The sequence below is a fragment of the Gallus gallus genome, chromosome 1 (genome assembly GCF_016699485.2).
Source record: "Gallus gallus isolate bGalGal1 chromosome 1, bGalGal1.mat.broiler.GRCg7b, whole genome shotgun sequence".
Taxonomy (NCBI): domain Eukaryota; kingdom Metazoa; phylum Chordata; class Aves; order Galliformes; family Phasianidae; genus Gallus; species Gallus gallus.
Genome location: NC_052532.1, coordinates 196,435,615 through 196,447,961, shown reverse-complemented (window position 1 = coordinate 196,447,961; position 12,347 = coordinate 196,435,615). Strand labels below are relative to the sequence as shown.

General features: G+C 54.6%; 1 long non-coding RNA gene across 2 annotated transcripts; it reads left to right on the top strand.

Moving 5' to 3' along the window:
- The first annotated feature begins 4,262 nt into the window (after window positions 1-4,262).
- LOC121107341 lies at window positions 4,263-10,305 on the top strand. 2 transcript variants are annotated; one of them, XR_005841292.1, is made up of 5 exons: window positions 4,263-4,437; window positions 4,538-4,639; window positions 4,728-4,874; window positions 7,124-7,250; window positions 9,726-10,305. It is a non-coding gene; the product is annotated as an uncharacterized LOC121107341 (long non-coding RNA). The 2 variants fall into 2 exon arrangements; XR_005841291.1 differs by lacking the exons at window positions 7,124-7,250; window positions 9,726-10,305 and having other exon boundaries at window positions 4,728-4,940.
- Window positions 10,306-12,347: the final 2,042 nt, after the last annotated feature.

The following is a 12,347-nucleotide window of genomic DNA, read 5'->3' as shown; positions in this document are numbered from 1 at the left end:
CTGAGAGTGCCCAAGCCCAAAGTGAGAAGGAGAAAACCGTCCTGCCATGATGATGTTTTGCATGCGGTGAAGCTTGATGAAAGCGTGGCAGCAAAGCTTTCTGAGTTCCCTGCCCCCCTCTTCTCGGGTTTTTGTTTGCTTGTTTCAATATAGTGAGCTGCTCTGAACGATGACTGTGTCCTTTGCCATAAACATACCTCTAACCACACGGTTCTTTGGACCTCCTCTTCTTCCAGTGGCTCGGATAAGCAAGCTGAGAAGCGGGCAGCACCTCCCCCAGATGTGTGATGGCTGTGCTGCTGCTTTCTGATCCTCCCTCTTAGCTGTGGTCTTCCTTCCTTGCAGGGCACAGTTCTCCATCAGGGCCCAAGTCTGTGCGGGTGTCTTCTCCCGCCACCAGCTGCTCAGCGTGGAGGAGGCACAGGCACAGAGGCGAGGCCACAGCAGCCCTCCCGCTCTGACACTGCAGGGACATCGAAGTGGAAGAAGGCCGCACAGGTGCAGCGGGTAAATTCCACACAGTCATCGACTTTCCGTCTGAAAGGTAAAGAGGACTTTCTTTTCCAGCACCTTCCTATCAGGCGTGGTTGGGTGGGCTTTTGTGGGCTTTCTCACCACTACTGCTAGTGCAAAAACTTGCAGAAGCTACGTGAAGTTAATGGTGCGTGTGGTGTTGTACTCCGTCTCCGCTCCCTTTGGACTCTGACATTCAACTCACGCCACAGTTGCCTGACGCTCAGGTAGCCACCAAAGGGGGCCATTCCTTCCTGCTAGCACAGTCCAAGTGGAATGAAGGGCTACTGTGCTGGATGTACTGGACGTTGGGGTTTTCAGCTTTTCCGTGCCTGAACAATTCAGCTCCTCAAAGAGCTGTTGTCAGACCTGGCCTGAGAGACTAAACATGGCAGTAAGGTAGGCCTGCACATAGCTAATGCAGTGTCAGAGATGCTTCTGACTTCCTCCATGGCTGCACGGTTCTCAGAAAGCAGTTACGCCTTGCCAGCTCAATCAAAACCATCCTTCGCTGCTGTCCGGACAGCTGTGCAGCTTGCTCGCATGCTCTGCATCTGGCTGACAGGTGAGGGGAATGTAGCCAGCAAGACTCCAGGGCTGAGCTCTAGGAATGGCACCATCCTCAGCTGTGTGAAACGGAGCGAATTTCTAAGCTGTGTTCAGCAGAAGCCAGGGCAGTGCTAGGAACCAGCAAGTGTTGGCAAGAGCTCAGGGCAGCTCTTCCCTCACCCTGCACCATGCACGACTCACGCCGTCGCTGTTTTCTCTCTCCAGACCAAGCAAGATGAAGGAACCCAGCTGCAGTGGTGTTCCTGCTTCAGGCCGGAAAGCCATCCTCTGGGGCCAAATGCCAACTGCAGCGCGATGCCAGGGAGCCCTCGGAAACAGAGGTGGTGGTCCTGGCAGGTAAGGGTGCACATCCAGCTGTCAAAACACTGCTTGTCAGCGCCATCGAATTCATGCTGCAGTGGGCTTGTTCCTCCTCCTAGCATTCAAGCCCGTGCCTAACATCTTCAGTTCAGCCCTGTCTTTCTTTCCCAAATGAGTCTCTTGTGAAGTCATGATCTGGACCTGCCGGAGCACACCCCTCTCGTGCCTTTCCCCGAGTAGTTTGGAAAGAGACAGGAGATGGGCACCACTGCAGTATGTCTCAGAATGATTCCTTCTGTCACTTAGGATGGAAGGAAGAGTACCTTTGTGGCTCCGTGTTGCCTCTGTATCAGCAGGCACACGTTTAAACTGTGTAACACTGCAACAGGGTGAAGGCTTTCTGCGAGGGCTTTGGAGTCCAAACAAAAGAGAAAGACAAACAACAAAAGCGCAACAGTTCCTTTCGAGACAGTGCTCCTACTGTTGCTATTGTCCTATGGCTTTGTCCTGCTGCCACTACATAAGCAAATCTCAAGAACCACTCATCATTCAGCTTGTGCAAGTTTTGCCACTAACGCCTGTGTATCTACTCCTTCCTAGGTGAATCGAGCCCTCGTCCACGCAGAAGAAGAGCCAGAGCGTATAGCGATGGTTCACTGTGTGCTTCCATCAGTGCAGAGCTGCTAGAAGCACGAATCGCTGCAGCTCGGATGATAGCCTTCCATACAACACCAGTGATGGAATGAAGGTGCTCATCCAAGTGGAAGCCCTCATCTCTCCCAGCTGTGCTGAAGACGCTGACCTGAGCCTGCCAGAAACAACGGTCACCGAGCTGGACTGTGACGGGGCGCCATTGCAGTGCCAGCCCAGCCCAAGCCCAGCCCGAGTGCCCCCGACAGCAGCAGCTCCACGCAGGATCAGGTCAGCGTCAGCGAGGAGGAGCCGAGCCTTGTGGAGGGGGACTTAGAATCGGAGCTCCAGTCCCAGGCACCGGGCAGCAGCACGAGCTCTGAGCTCCTGCCTCCTTCACAAGAGAGGATGAATGCCATGTGTCCACCGGACCTCTCACGCCCTCCTGGCTTTTAATGAATAAATGCACGCTGGTGCTGGATCAACGCCTTGACTGCCTTCTGAGTCTTCATTCACAGGGATTGGGATGGATGCAAGCAACAGCAAGGCAGCTCATCTTGCAAGGCTATGGCTGTGGGCTGTGCGTGCAGCAGAGCTGCGGCTTTGTTCCCGTTTTGTCTGGCTGTGGGATGCCTGCAACGAGAGCTGTGCTCCCATTGTGTATGGTAGCAAATAATCTCGAGCGTCCTGGCTGCTGCTCATGATCGTGCGCAGCTTGCTGGCTGTGGCTTTGTGATGCTTTTGAGTGAGGGCTTTTGGATGCTCTTGGATGCCTCGGCTGCTCCCGACAGCTCTCTCCTCCCTCCCGCGTGTCCGTTGGTGGCTGCCAGCTACGAGCCGGTCCTGCAGAGCATCTCCAGCCCTGCTGTCAGCATCACCACCCAGCTGGGGCAGGAGGAGCTCCCCGTGAGCAGCATCTGCCCCTCCCCCGGGCTCTCATTGGTCAGCGGCAGTTCTGTCCCTCCCCCGTCGTCTCATTGGTCAGCGGCAGTCCTGTCCTTCCCCGACGTCTCATTGGTCAGCGGCAGCATCTGTCCCTCCCCCGGCCTCTCATTGGTCAGCGGCAGCTCCGCCGGCTCCCATTGGCTGAGCCGCCGTGCGCGGGAGCGGCCGTTGGGAGCCGGCAGTTGCAGGCACGGCTCTCCTTAGCGAAGCGCCGCGCCGACAGCCCGGGCCGCCCCGCAGGAAAGCGCGGCGTCAGCCGGAGCTGTCCGGGCAGCACCGAGCCGGAAGCCGCGGCAGAACGGGAGCGAGTGCCGAGGACAGCTCCGCCGGAGGTGTGCGGGAGAACGGGAGCGAGGGGAGCGAGAGAGCGAGAGGGGCCCTGCGCGGTCCCCCCAAGGACACTGCCCTCCCCTCCCCCGTGGAAACCCCCGTGGGGTGGGGCTGTGGGATTGGGATTGGGATGAGGGATGTGGGATGGGCCGTGGGTTTGGGACAGGCTCGGGTCCCCCAGCGCCACAGCGCTGCTGCCAGCATCTGAACCGTGCCCCCCCCCCCACCAACCCTCCAGCGCTGCTCCCGGTGCCCCCAGACCCATTGCAGCCCCCCAGAACCGAAGCGAAGGTGGGCCTGTGGCTACTGGGAGGTGCGGGGAGGCTATAGGGGGATATAGGGCTGCTGTAGGGGGCTGTGCAGGGACTGTTAAGGCGTATGGGTCTATAAGGAGCTGAGGGGTACTCTAGGGGGGATCTGGGGCTGTGGTGAGCCATCGGAGGATTTGGGGCTATAGGTGGCTGTGGGGAGGTTATGGGCGGGGGGGTATATAGTCAGGCTGCCCAGGGAGGCTGTGGATTGTCCTTCTCTGGAGATCCTCCAAACCCAGCTGGATGCCTACAGTACAGCCTGCTGTATGGAGCCTGTTTTGCAGAGGGGGGAGGGGTTGGACTCAATGATCTCTAGATGTCCCTTCCAGCCCCTACAGTTCTGTGTTTCTGTGATTGTAATCGTTGCTTCTTGCAGCAGTAGAGTGTTTCAGAAGAGAGAAAAGATGGTGGCAATGAACTGGCTTTCTGTGGCTGGTAAAGCTGTGCTGAGAACTGGGCTGACTATTGCAACTGAAAATGCGTGCCAAGTCTGCAGACGCAGAGGAATAACTATTCCGTGTTGGTTGAGCTTGTCTAAGGTAGGTGTCCTTGCTAGGTGAGCTTCTGCTTGAAAGCATCAAGTTGTAATTCTAAAAGCAAGGTGCCAGTTCTTTTTTTACCCAAGTGATTTTTTAGCCGGGAGAGATTGGAGTTGCTGTTTGGTAATGGAAGATGAAGGGAGGAAAAGCAAGTAAAAGACATGCTATGCATAGCCACCACATGCCATGGGCACCGTTGTCCCCCTGCACAAAGGAGGAGCATCTCAGCAAGCTTGGCCTGGGCCGTGGAAGGGATCATACAAACATCTGGACCAACGCGACAGGAGTTAGTTCTGCAGGTTGGTTGTTTTCTGCTGTTTGTCCCACGTCCTGTTGCTCAGTGGTAGATTTGTTGGTGTTCGGTGCTAGCAGGAATGTCCCAGAGCATTTTGGTTTCAGCTGTCGCAATGCTTTGATCCCCTGCTGCTGGGCTGGGGCGTTTGAGGAATGATGCGTGTGCTGATGTCCATCCAGGCTTTGGGGATGAGTCTGCGTAGCAGGGTATGTGTGGCAGGACTGAGGCTTGGGGAGCAGGCCAGGTGGAATCCAGTGTGCTTTGCTGTCGTTCTCAGTGGTTGTTTTTGCTCAGGAGGGCAGGTGGTGAAGCTCATGAAGCAATGCCTGCAGATGGGGTTTGCAGAGCAAGAGGTCCGTCCTGCAGGCCTTGTGTGACACGCATGGAGCTGTAGCGAGGCTGCATCAGTGTAAAACAGCAGAAATGCACGGAGGTGTGAAGGTGAGCGGTGGGCTCCAGTAGTGCAGGAGGGGATGTGCGTGCTCAGGGTTTGGCTGCTTCTGTGTGTGTGTTTTATGTGAGTGTGATGCCACTGCTTGGTCGTTTGCTGGAGCTGGATCCCAGCCGGAGCTGGGAAGTGATCATCCCCTCCCCGTGACTCAGCTCTGGTGATCCTCACCTGTGAGTATGGTATTCAGTTCTGTGCCTCCTCACTACAAGGGGGCCCCTGAGAGCCTGCAAAGTGGGTGACAGAGAAGAGCATGAAGCTGTGAGGAGTCTAGAGCTCAAGTCTGGTGGGGAGCGGCTGAGGGAAGTAGGATCATTCGTTAGTGTGGAGAAGTGGAGGCTGAGGGAAGAACCACAATCACTCTGTCCAATATGTGACGAGGGGTTATGTGGAGGTGAGGTGGGGATGGTCCTCTTCTCGCATGGAACTAGTGCTAGAACTAGAGGGAATGGCCTCAAGTTACATGAGGGGAGATTGAGGTTGGATGTGAAGAAAAGCTTCTCCCAGTGAGCGGTCAGACGCTGGAAGGGGCTGCCCAGGGAGGTGATAGAGCTACTGTCCCTGCAGGTGTTCAAGGAACATTGGATGTTGTAGTGAGGGACGTGTCTTAGTGGGAAGGAAATATTGGTAGGTGAGGTTGGACTGGATGATCTTGGAGGTCTTTTCCAACCTTGCTGATGCTGTGACTGCAGGAGCAGCCAGATCCACAGGGGGATTGGAAGCCTTTGGAACCTGAACCTTGTCTTTCCCGTCTCATGCCCAACAACTCATGTTGTTTGAAAGCAGCACCTTAGAGGCAACCTTGATTTCTCCAGCCTTCTCCGAGCTTTCCTAGAATCCTAGAATCGCTAAGGCTGGAAGAGACCCACAGGATCATCCAGTCCAACCGTTCGCCCTTCACCAATGGTTCCCGCTAAACCACGTCCCTCAACACAACATCCAAACGCTCGTTGAACACCACCAGGGTCGATGACTCCACCACCTCCCTGGGCAGCCCATTCCAGTGCCGGACCACCCTTTCAGACAAGTAGTATTTCCTAGCGTCCAGCCTGAATCTTCCCTGGCGCAGTTTGAAGCCATTCCCTCTAGTCCTATCACTAGTCACCTGAGAGAAGAGGCTGCCCCCCAGCTCACTGCAACCTCCCTTCAGGTAGTTATAGAGAGCAATAAGGTCTCCCCTGAGCCTCCTCTTCTCCAGACTGAACAATCCCAGCTCCTTCAGCCACTCCTCATCAGGCCTGTGCTCCAGAGCCCTCACCAGCTTTGTTGCCCTCCTCTGGACACGCTCCAGGGCCTCGATGTCTTTCTTACAGTGAGGGGCCCAAAACTGGGCACAGTACTCGAGGTGGGGCCTCACCAGTGCTGAGTACAGGGGGACAATCGCGTCCCTATTCCTGCTGGCCACACTATTTCTGATACAAGCCCGGATGCCGTTGGCCTTCTTGGCCGCCTGGGCACACTGCTGGCAGTGTTCAGTCTAGCGTCAATCAACGCCCCCAGGTCCATTTCCTCTACACAGTCTTTCAGGCACTCTGCCCCAAGCCTGTAGCGTTGCCTGGGGTTATTGCGGCCAAAGGCACTCTGTGCCACGAGAGCTCTCCCGCTTCTACCTGCGATGTGAGACCGTTATGAAAGCCCTGCAAGAAGTCTGGGTAGGTGATGTCAGTGTCTCTTCCTTTCCCCCCTGGTGCTGGACATAGCCGGGAACGGGGAGTGGGGGATATCCCAGCAGTGGGTTCCTACCTCAGCAGAACGGAAGGGCTGTTCCGATGGGTGTATTTGAAGTGGAGTGAATCTGACGCTGATGAGAGAAACGAGGGGCCTGTGAAAAAAAGGAGCGTGCTGCATTTGGTGGTGCAAGATGTTCTGGGAACTGCTGCCAGCAATGCCCAGAAGGCTTCCTTTTTGCTGGGGAGAGCTTTAGCAAGGATTTTTTATATGAAAAGAGTTCATCCTATGTTTCCTTTCCATTGACATTTCATACGACTGCTTGAGAAATTGCTATTTCTTGCTGCAGAGAATGCACATACACCCTGCACTTGTATCTGCACAAAGAATCTTCTAAACATCACTGTCCGTGTTTCTTTTTGGCACTGGGATGGAGCTGTGTGGAACACAGACTTGGATGAACCTCCAGTCAGGTGCAGGGATGCGTAATGCTCATCTAAGATGTCACGCTGACAGCAGCAGTAGAGAGGCAAATTTCATAGGGTGGCGTGCATTTTTTTTTCTTTTGTTTCAGTGATAACCGTGGAAGCATACAAGCATTACCCAGACAAAATGAGCGTTTGTCACCTGGGCTTTCTACCAATGCCATAGGCAGGAGAAGTCAGCATGGGAAGCATCCGTGAGAGCCCTGCAAAAGACTGGTGAGAGTTCCCCTGGTGGCGTCCTTTGGCAATCTCAGGTCTCTGTAAGCTCTCAAGCTGTGTCGTAAGTCCTCCCGTGGTGCTGACTCAGCTCTCCCTGTCTTTGGTGTAGGAGAGCTGGACTTCAGCTCCTTCCTGTTTCCTGCCTATCTACTCCCTGCTTTGCCCATGGCCCAGTGAGCCTTTTATTCTTCACCCCCAGACTTGCACGTGTGGATAACAGCATCTGCTTACATGCGCTTCTTTTCTGCTTGTGGTGTCAGGCTGAGCGACAGCTCCCAGCCGAGCTTGTGCTTAGCGAGACACGGAGTAGCTGGAGATGGAGTTCTCTGTGTCACTAAAGCATGAGCTTGATGGCTGCCGTGAGCCAAAGTGAGAGAGTTGCTGTGTTTGATTTCTGTGTTGGGCTGAGCGGGTGGAGCAGGGCAAGGGGGCTGATTTGGACATGCTGCTTTCCAAATACGGTGCTGTTTGTGTGGCAAGTGCTTCTGGCATTCCAAATTGTGTCAGATGTCACTGAATTCCTTGGAATCTGCTGAGTTGACTTGTGCAGGTTTCATTCTGGAGCTGAACCCTTCCTGGCCGCTTCTGTGCATAGCCATGGCCTTTGCTTCTTTCTTGCGTTTTTTTCTTCGTTGCGTTTGGCACTGTGCAAGCCGTGAATTGCCAGGGAGCAGCTGAAAGTGCTCTGGAGTTGTGGGGGGCAAACTGCCAAGAAACAAGGTGCAGCTTCAAAGCCCCGAAGTTTGGAGAGAAGAGAGATGCACAGCGCTCTGCCCGGTGCAGGACATGATGTGCTCTGCACGGCGCTTTCCACAAAGCCCTCACGTCCTTTCTCAAACTGCATCCAAAGCAACCCAGTGCCCTGTGCTTGTTGTACCCGGAGGTATCGGTGCCAGGAGTTGCTGCTGTGTTTGCAATGCCATTGTGTCGGCAGGGTGACGTTAATGGGGTGCAATGCCCTCAGTCATTCAAAGCATCCTTGCAGATGTTCCTAGTGAGGGGCATGTTTCATTGACACCATAGGTTGTTTTCTGGAAAATGAAAGAGTGGGCTTGCGTACCTCCAGATGGTTTTCATTTCCTGCTGAGCCCAGTGCACTTCACGTCTGCTGGCATTGCCCCACGGCCCTGTTGTGGTTTAAGCCGGTGGGTGGCTCAGCACCACACAGTCCTTTGCTTACTGCCCCCTTCCCACTGGAATGGGGGAGAGAATTATGGGGGGGAAAAAAAAGAAGGTGGAACTAATGCGTTGAGAGAAATCTCTTTCCAAAGGTAGAGAAAAGGAAGGACCGAAGTAATATATATGTCTATTTACGAATGTATGTAACAAGTGATGTAGAAGCGGTGGCTCAGCACCTCCCAACCAATGGCCAAGCAGAGGAAGAGAGTGAGATGAACTCCCACCCCCTTCAAAACCCCTTCCACTTGATGTCATATGGTATGGAATATCCCTTTGGCTCGTTGACGGCAGCTGTCCTAATTTGGTTTCCTCCCAGCTCCTTCTTGAGAGCTTTGCTGAGAACGGCCTTGGCTCTGTACAAGGCTGCTTATCAGAAACTCTAAACGTCAGAGTGTTATTACAGTTGTAGCATCATAGCAGACACTGAAGAAAAATCGATCGCACCTGAGACTAAGACAGCCCCCCAGGGTCTGTGCAGCGAGCCATGTGGGGCTGCAGGTCGTGCATTTCCCTGGCAGCATTGGCCAGGGGTGCTGGGGAGGTTTGTGTGCTCAGCCTGGGCATGGCGCTGCTGTGCCTGTCGACACAGCATGCTCCGTGCTCTTCAAGCAGCAGAAGAGCGTTTCATGAACAACGGGCCATAATATTTACTGGAACCAGATGCATTTGTGTCTCTGAGGCTGGGTTTACCCAACAGGCTCTTCTCGAAGGAGCCGTTCTGATTTCCTTTGTACGTGTGTGAGCAGAAGTGCTTTTCCCCCTTGTGTTCTGTCCCACTGTCTGTTGGTTTCCTGTGTGCTGCTTCATCCCTGGAGCTCGCTGCTGCACAGAAGAGTACAGGCGTGTTTATCGCCTGTAGGGGAAAAGGGGAGCCTGGTTGGCGTAGCAGTGAGCAGCAGCTAACGGGCTGTGCAGAGGAGGGCTTTGCAGAAGGAGCAGGAGTGCCTGCGTCCATGTGTATCCTGGGATACGTTCTGGCAGTGAGGCAGCAGCTGTGGCCACAGGGACTGAATGCAGACTTGGCTTGGGGCAGCCATGTGGCGCTTCCTACCCCTACCGTCCCGTATATGCCTGGCAAAACACAGCCACCCTGCACCCACGGCAAGCGTTTGTCTTAGTGTCATGTTTCATGCTGTCTTGCGAAGCTCAGGCACTGGGGGCAGCTTCCCCCCAAGAAAGGGAGGAGAAAATGAGGTCGTCATGGAAGCCAAAAGGCAAAAATGCACTCGGGAAAGAAACTGGCCAAGCAGTCTGGTAGCTGTGCTGTGTTTCTCTTCCTTTATTTCCATGCAGGTGAAAGAGATGGCTGCTCTAAGCCGCCCTTGAAGGGCGCAAAGAAGGACCCTAGTGTGGATTTGCCATAGGCCCAGCAAGAGGCTCAAGAGGACCAAGCGCCGTGTCGTGCACTTTGGTCATGCCAACCCCATGCCAGCTTCTCCAGGATTTGGCTGAGATAGAATTCCAACCACCATCGGATTTCTCGAACGCTGGGGTGCCCTTTGGGAATCCTATGGTCTTGTGACGTGGTCTTGCCTCCCCACCTTGCCCATCCATGGTGGAGCAGCCGGGTGGCCCTTAGTGATGTCACAAGCGGCTAGAATGAGGGGAGGAGCAGCGCGTGCTGCTTCCCTTCATTGGAGCGCTTGAGCTCAGCGTGAGTACGTGGCTTGTTGCACTTGTGCATCGAGTGAGTCTGTTTGTCTTCAGCCCGTCTTGCGCAGCGTCTTGTAGGTAAGCTGAGCCAGTGCGGGATAGACGGGTGGGCTCAAAGGCTTGAGAAGTGCTGGCTGGCAGAGCTCCTAGGATCATATTGCTTAGTCTGGACCGTCAGACGCCATTTTCCCGCAGGCCATCCATCCATCAAGGTGGCATTTGTCCCACGGTTTTTTCCCTCGCCTTCCTTGCTAAATTGTGCAGGCTCACTGACCTGTTCTTTCTCTGTCCCCTCCCCACCCTCCGCCTGCTCCCTTGGTGCAGCTTTTGCTCGCGGAAGATCAGAGCAAAGTGACAAGGACCGGCTGCGGGTTTGAGGATCTTCTTCTCCCTTGTTCTGATCTCTTGCCAGGTACGTGCCATGTTTTGTATTGCCACATGGTTCAGCAGCCCGTGTTTAGTCGCACCGTGTGTAGTAACACAGGCTCGTCCAGCTGGGATGCGGCACTGGTCACGCGTGGGTTTTTTCCACTTCCCCTCCAGCTCAGCCCTCGGCAGGATGCTGCCTGTAGTGCTGGGAGCAGCTAGTGTGAAGGAAAGCAATCCCTTAGGCAAAGAGCCCTAGGCGCAGTTTGTGCAGAGCTGCACAGCATGAGCCAGGGGCACAAGCGTGCATGCTTTGGCTGTGGGAGTGTGCCCGACAGCTGTAGGGAGCACAGCGGGCATGCAGGCAGAGGAAATGCGTGGGCAAGGCTGTCCCGTTTGAATAGACTGCACAGAGTGGTTGTTTGTAGAACACCTGCCTCCGCCAGTGGGCAACTGAGAGTAGTTCTGAAGAAGACTCTCAATCCAGTGCTGTGTGAACACAGCAAATGTGTTTCTTTTCTGTTGCAGCTTGTCGCGCCTGCTGTGATGGGCATCGCGAGCAGCAAGATCAGCTGTGGGCCTGACCTGGCATGGACAGAGGTATGGTGTGAAGCTGTGATTGGTCTTTGTTCCCTGACTTGAACCCGCAGTGTGAGCCACAGGTGTGCTCTCCTGCTTTTCAAGATAGAGAGAGAGAGAGCATCCTTCCGGCTCTCTTGGTGTCACTGAAGAGCTGCCTTGAAAGCTTCATTTCCTTGCTAGTGGCATGTAGATGGCACCCTGCAATCCTCCTTGTTTGTCCTCAGCTCCTCACCGTGGCCTGTGCTCTCTGTTTCAGCCTGAGAACCAGGGGAAGCCCTTGCTGGTGCATGAGGAGCCATCTCTTAATATTCCGGCTATTGCTGCTGGCCATGTTATTAAGAGATACGTTGCCCAGGCAGCGGATGAGCTCTCCTTGGAGGTAAGCAGTTAAAGGCGTTCCTTGTTGTCACGGCCAGAAGAGTCTACCGTGTGAATGCATCAGGAATATTCTCCGACACCTTCAGAACGCCCTGTGAGGCGAAGCCCAGAAGATGCAGGTCCAGATAGGACTTGCACTGGGTTGGATGCAGGGAGGAGTTCAGCCATGTGTAAAGGACGGTTTGATTTGGCATGCTTGCACTGTATTCTGTCTGGTGTGCAAGGCAGTGACTCTTGTACGTGCCAGTTCAGCTTTCCGACGGGAAATGCCTGAAGAGCTGCCCCGGTGCAATTGCTCTCAAGCTGTGCGCTATTTGGCAGTGCAGAAGAAGGGCGTCATTTCAGCTGTGCTTTCCTCGCAGCTGTGCTGAAGCTGGGATTGATGTTGCAATGTCTTGCAGGTGGGAGACCTGGTGTGCATTATTGCTATGCCAGCAAAGGAGCTGAGCCCCTGGTGGAGAGGCAAGCGTGGCTTTCAGGTAGGCACAAGCTTCAGACTTGCGGGCGCAATGGCAGTCAAGTCAGGAAGGTCAGCTTCGAGCTGCTCGGCCTGCACAGGGTGGCTTCTGGACGTAAACAGTTTCCCTGTGTCGGTGTCAGCGGCCTTTCCCTTTGGCTCTGGGCTTGGGTAGGAAAGCATCTCCTCATGTGACTTAGAAGCAAGAGCCTCTCCTGCTCACTGCACAGTCAGGAGTTGACCATGTCTGTCCTTTGTACAAGCACGGAGGACAGAGTCATCTTCTGCGGAACCAAGTCTTGGTTTTGTAGGTCTTTTGGCTGCAAATGTGGAATGAGGGTTCCTTTTCTGCAGGCCATTCTTTCTTGGTTTAACGGTGGAGGCCTGAGAAGTGCTGCATTCAGTCTTCCATCTCTCTTCTTGTTCTTGTTCCAGGTGGGATTTTTCCCTGGTGAGTGCGTGGAGCTCATCAACGGAAA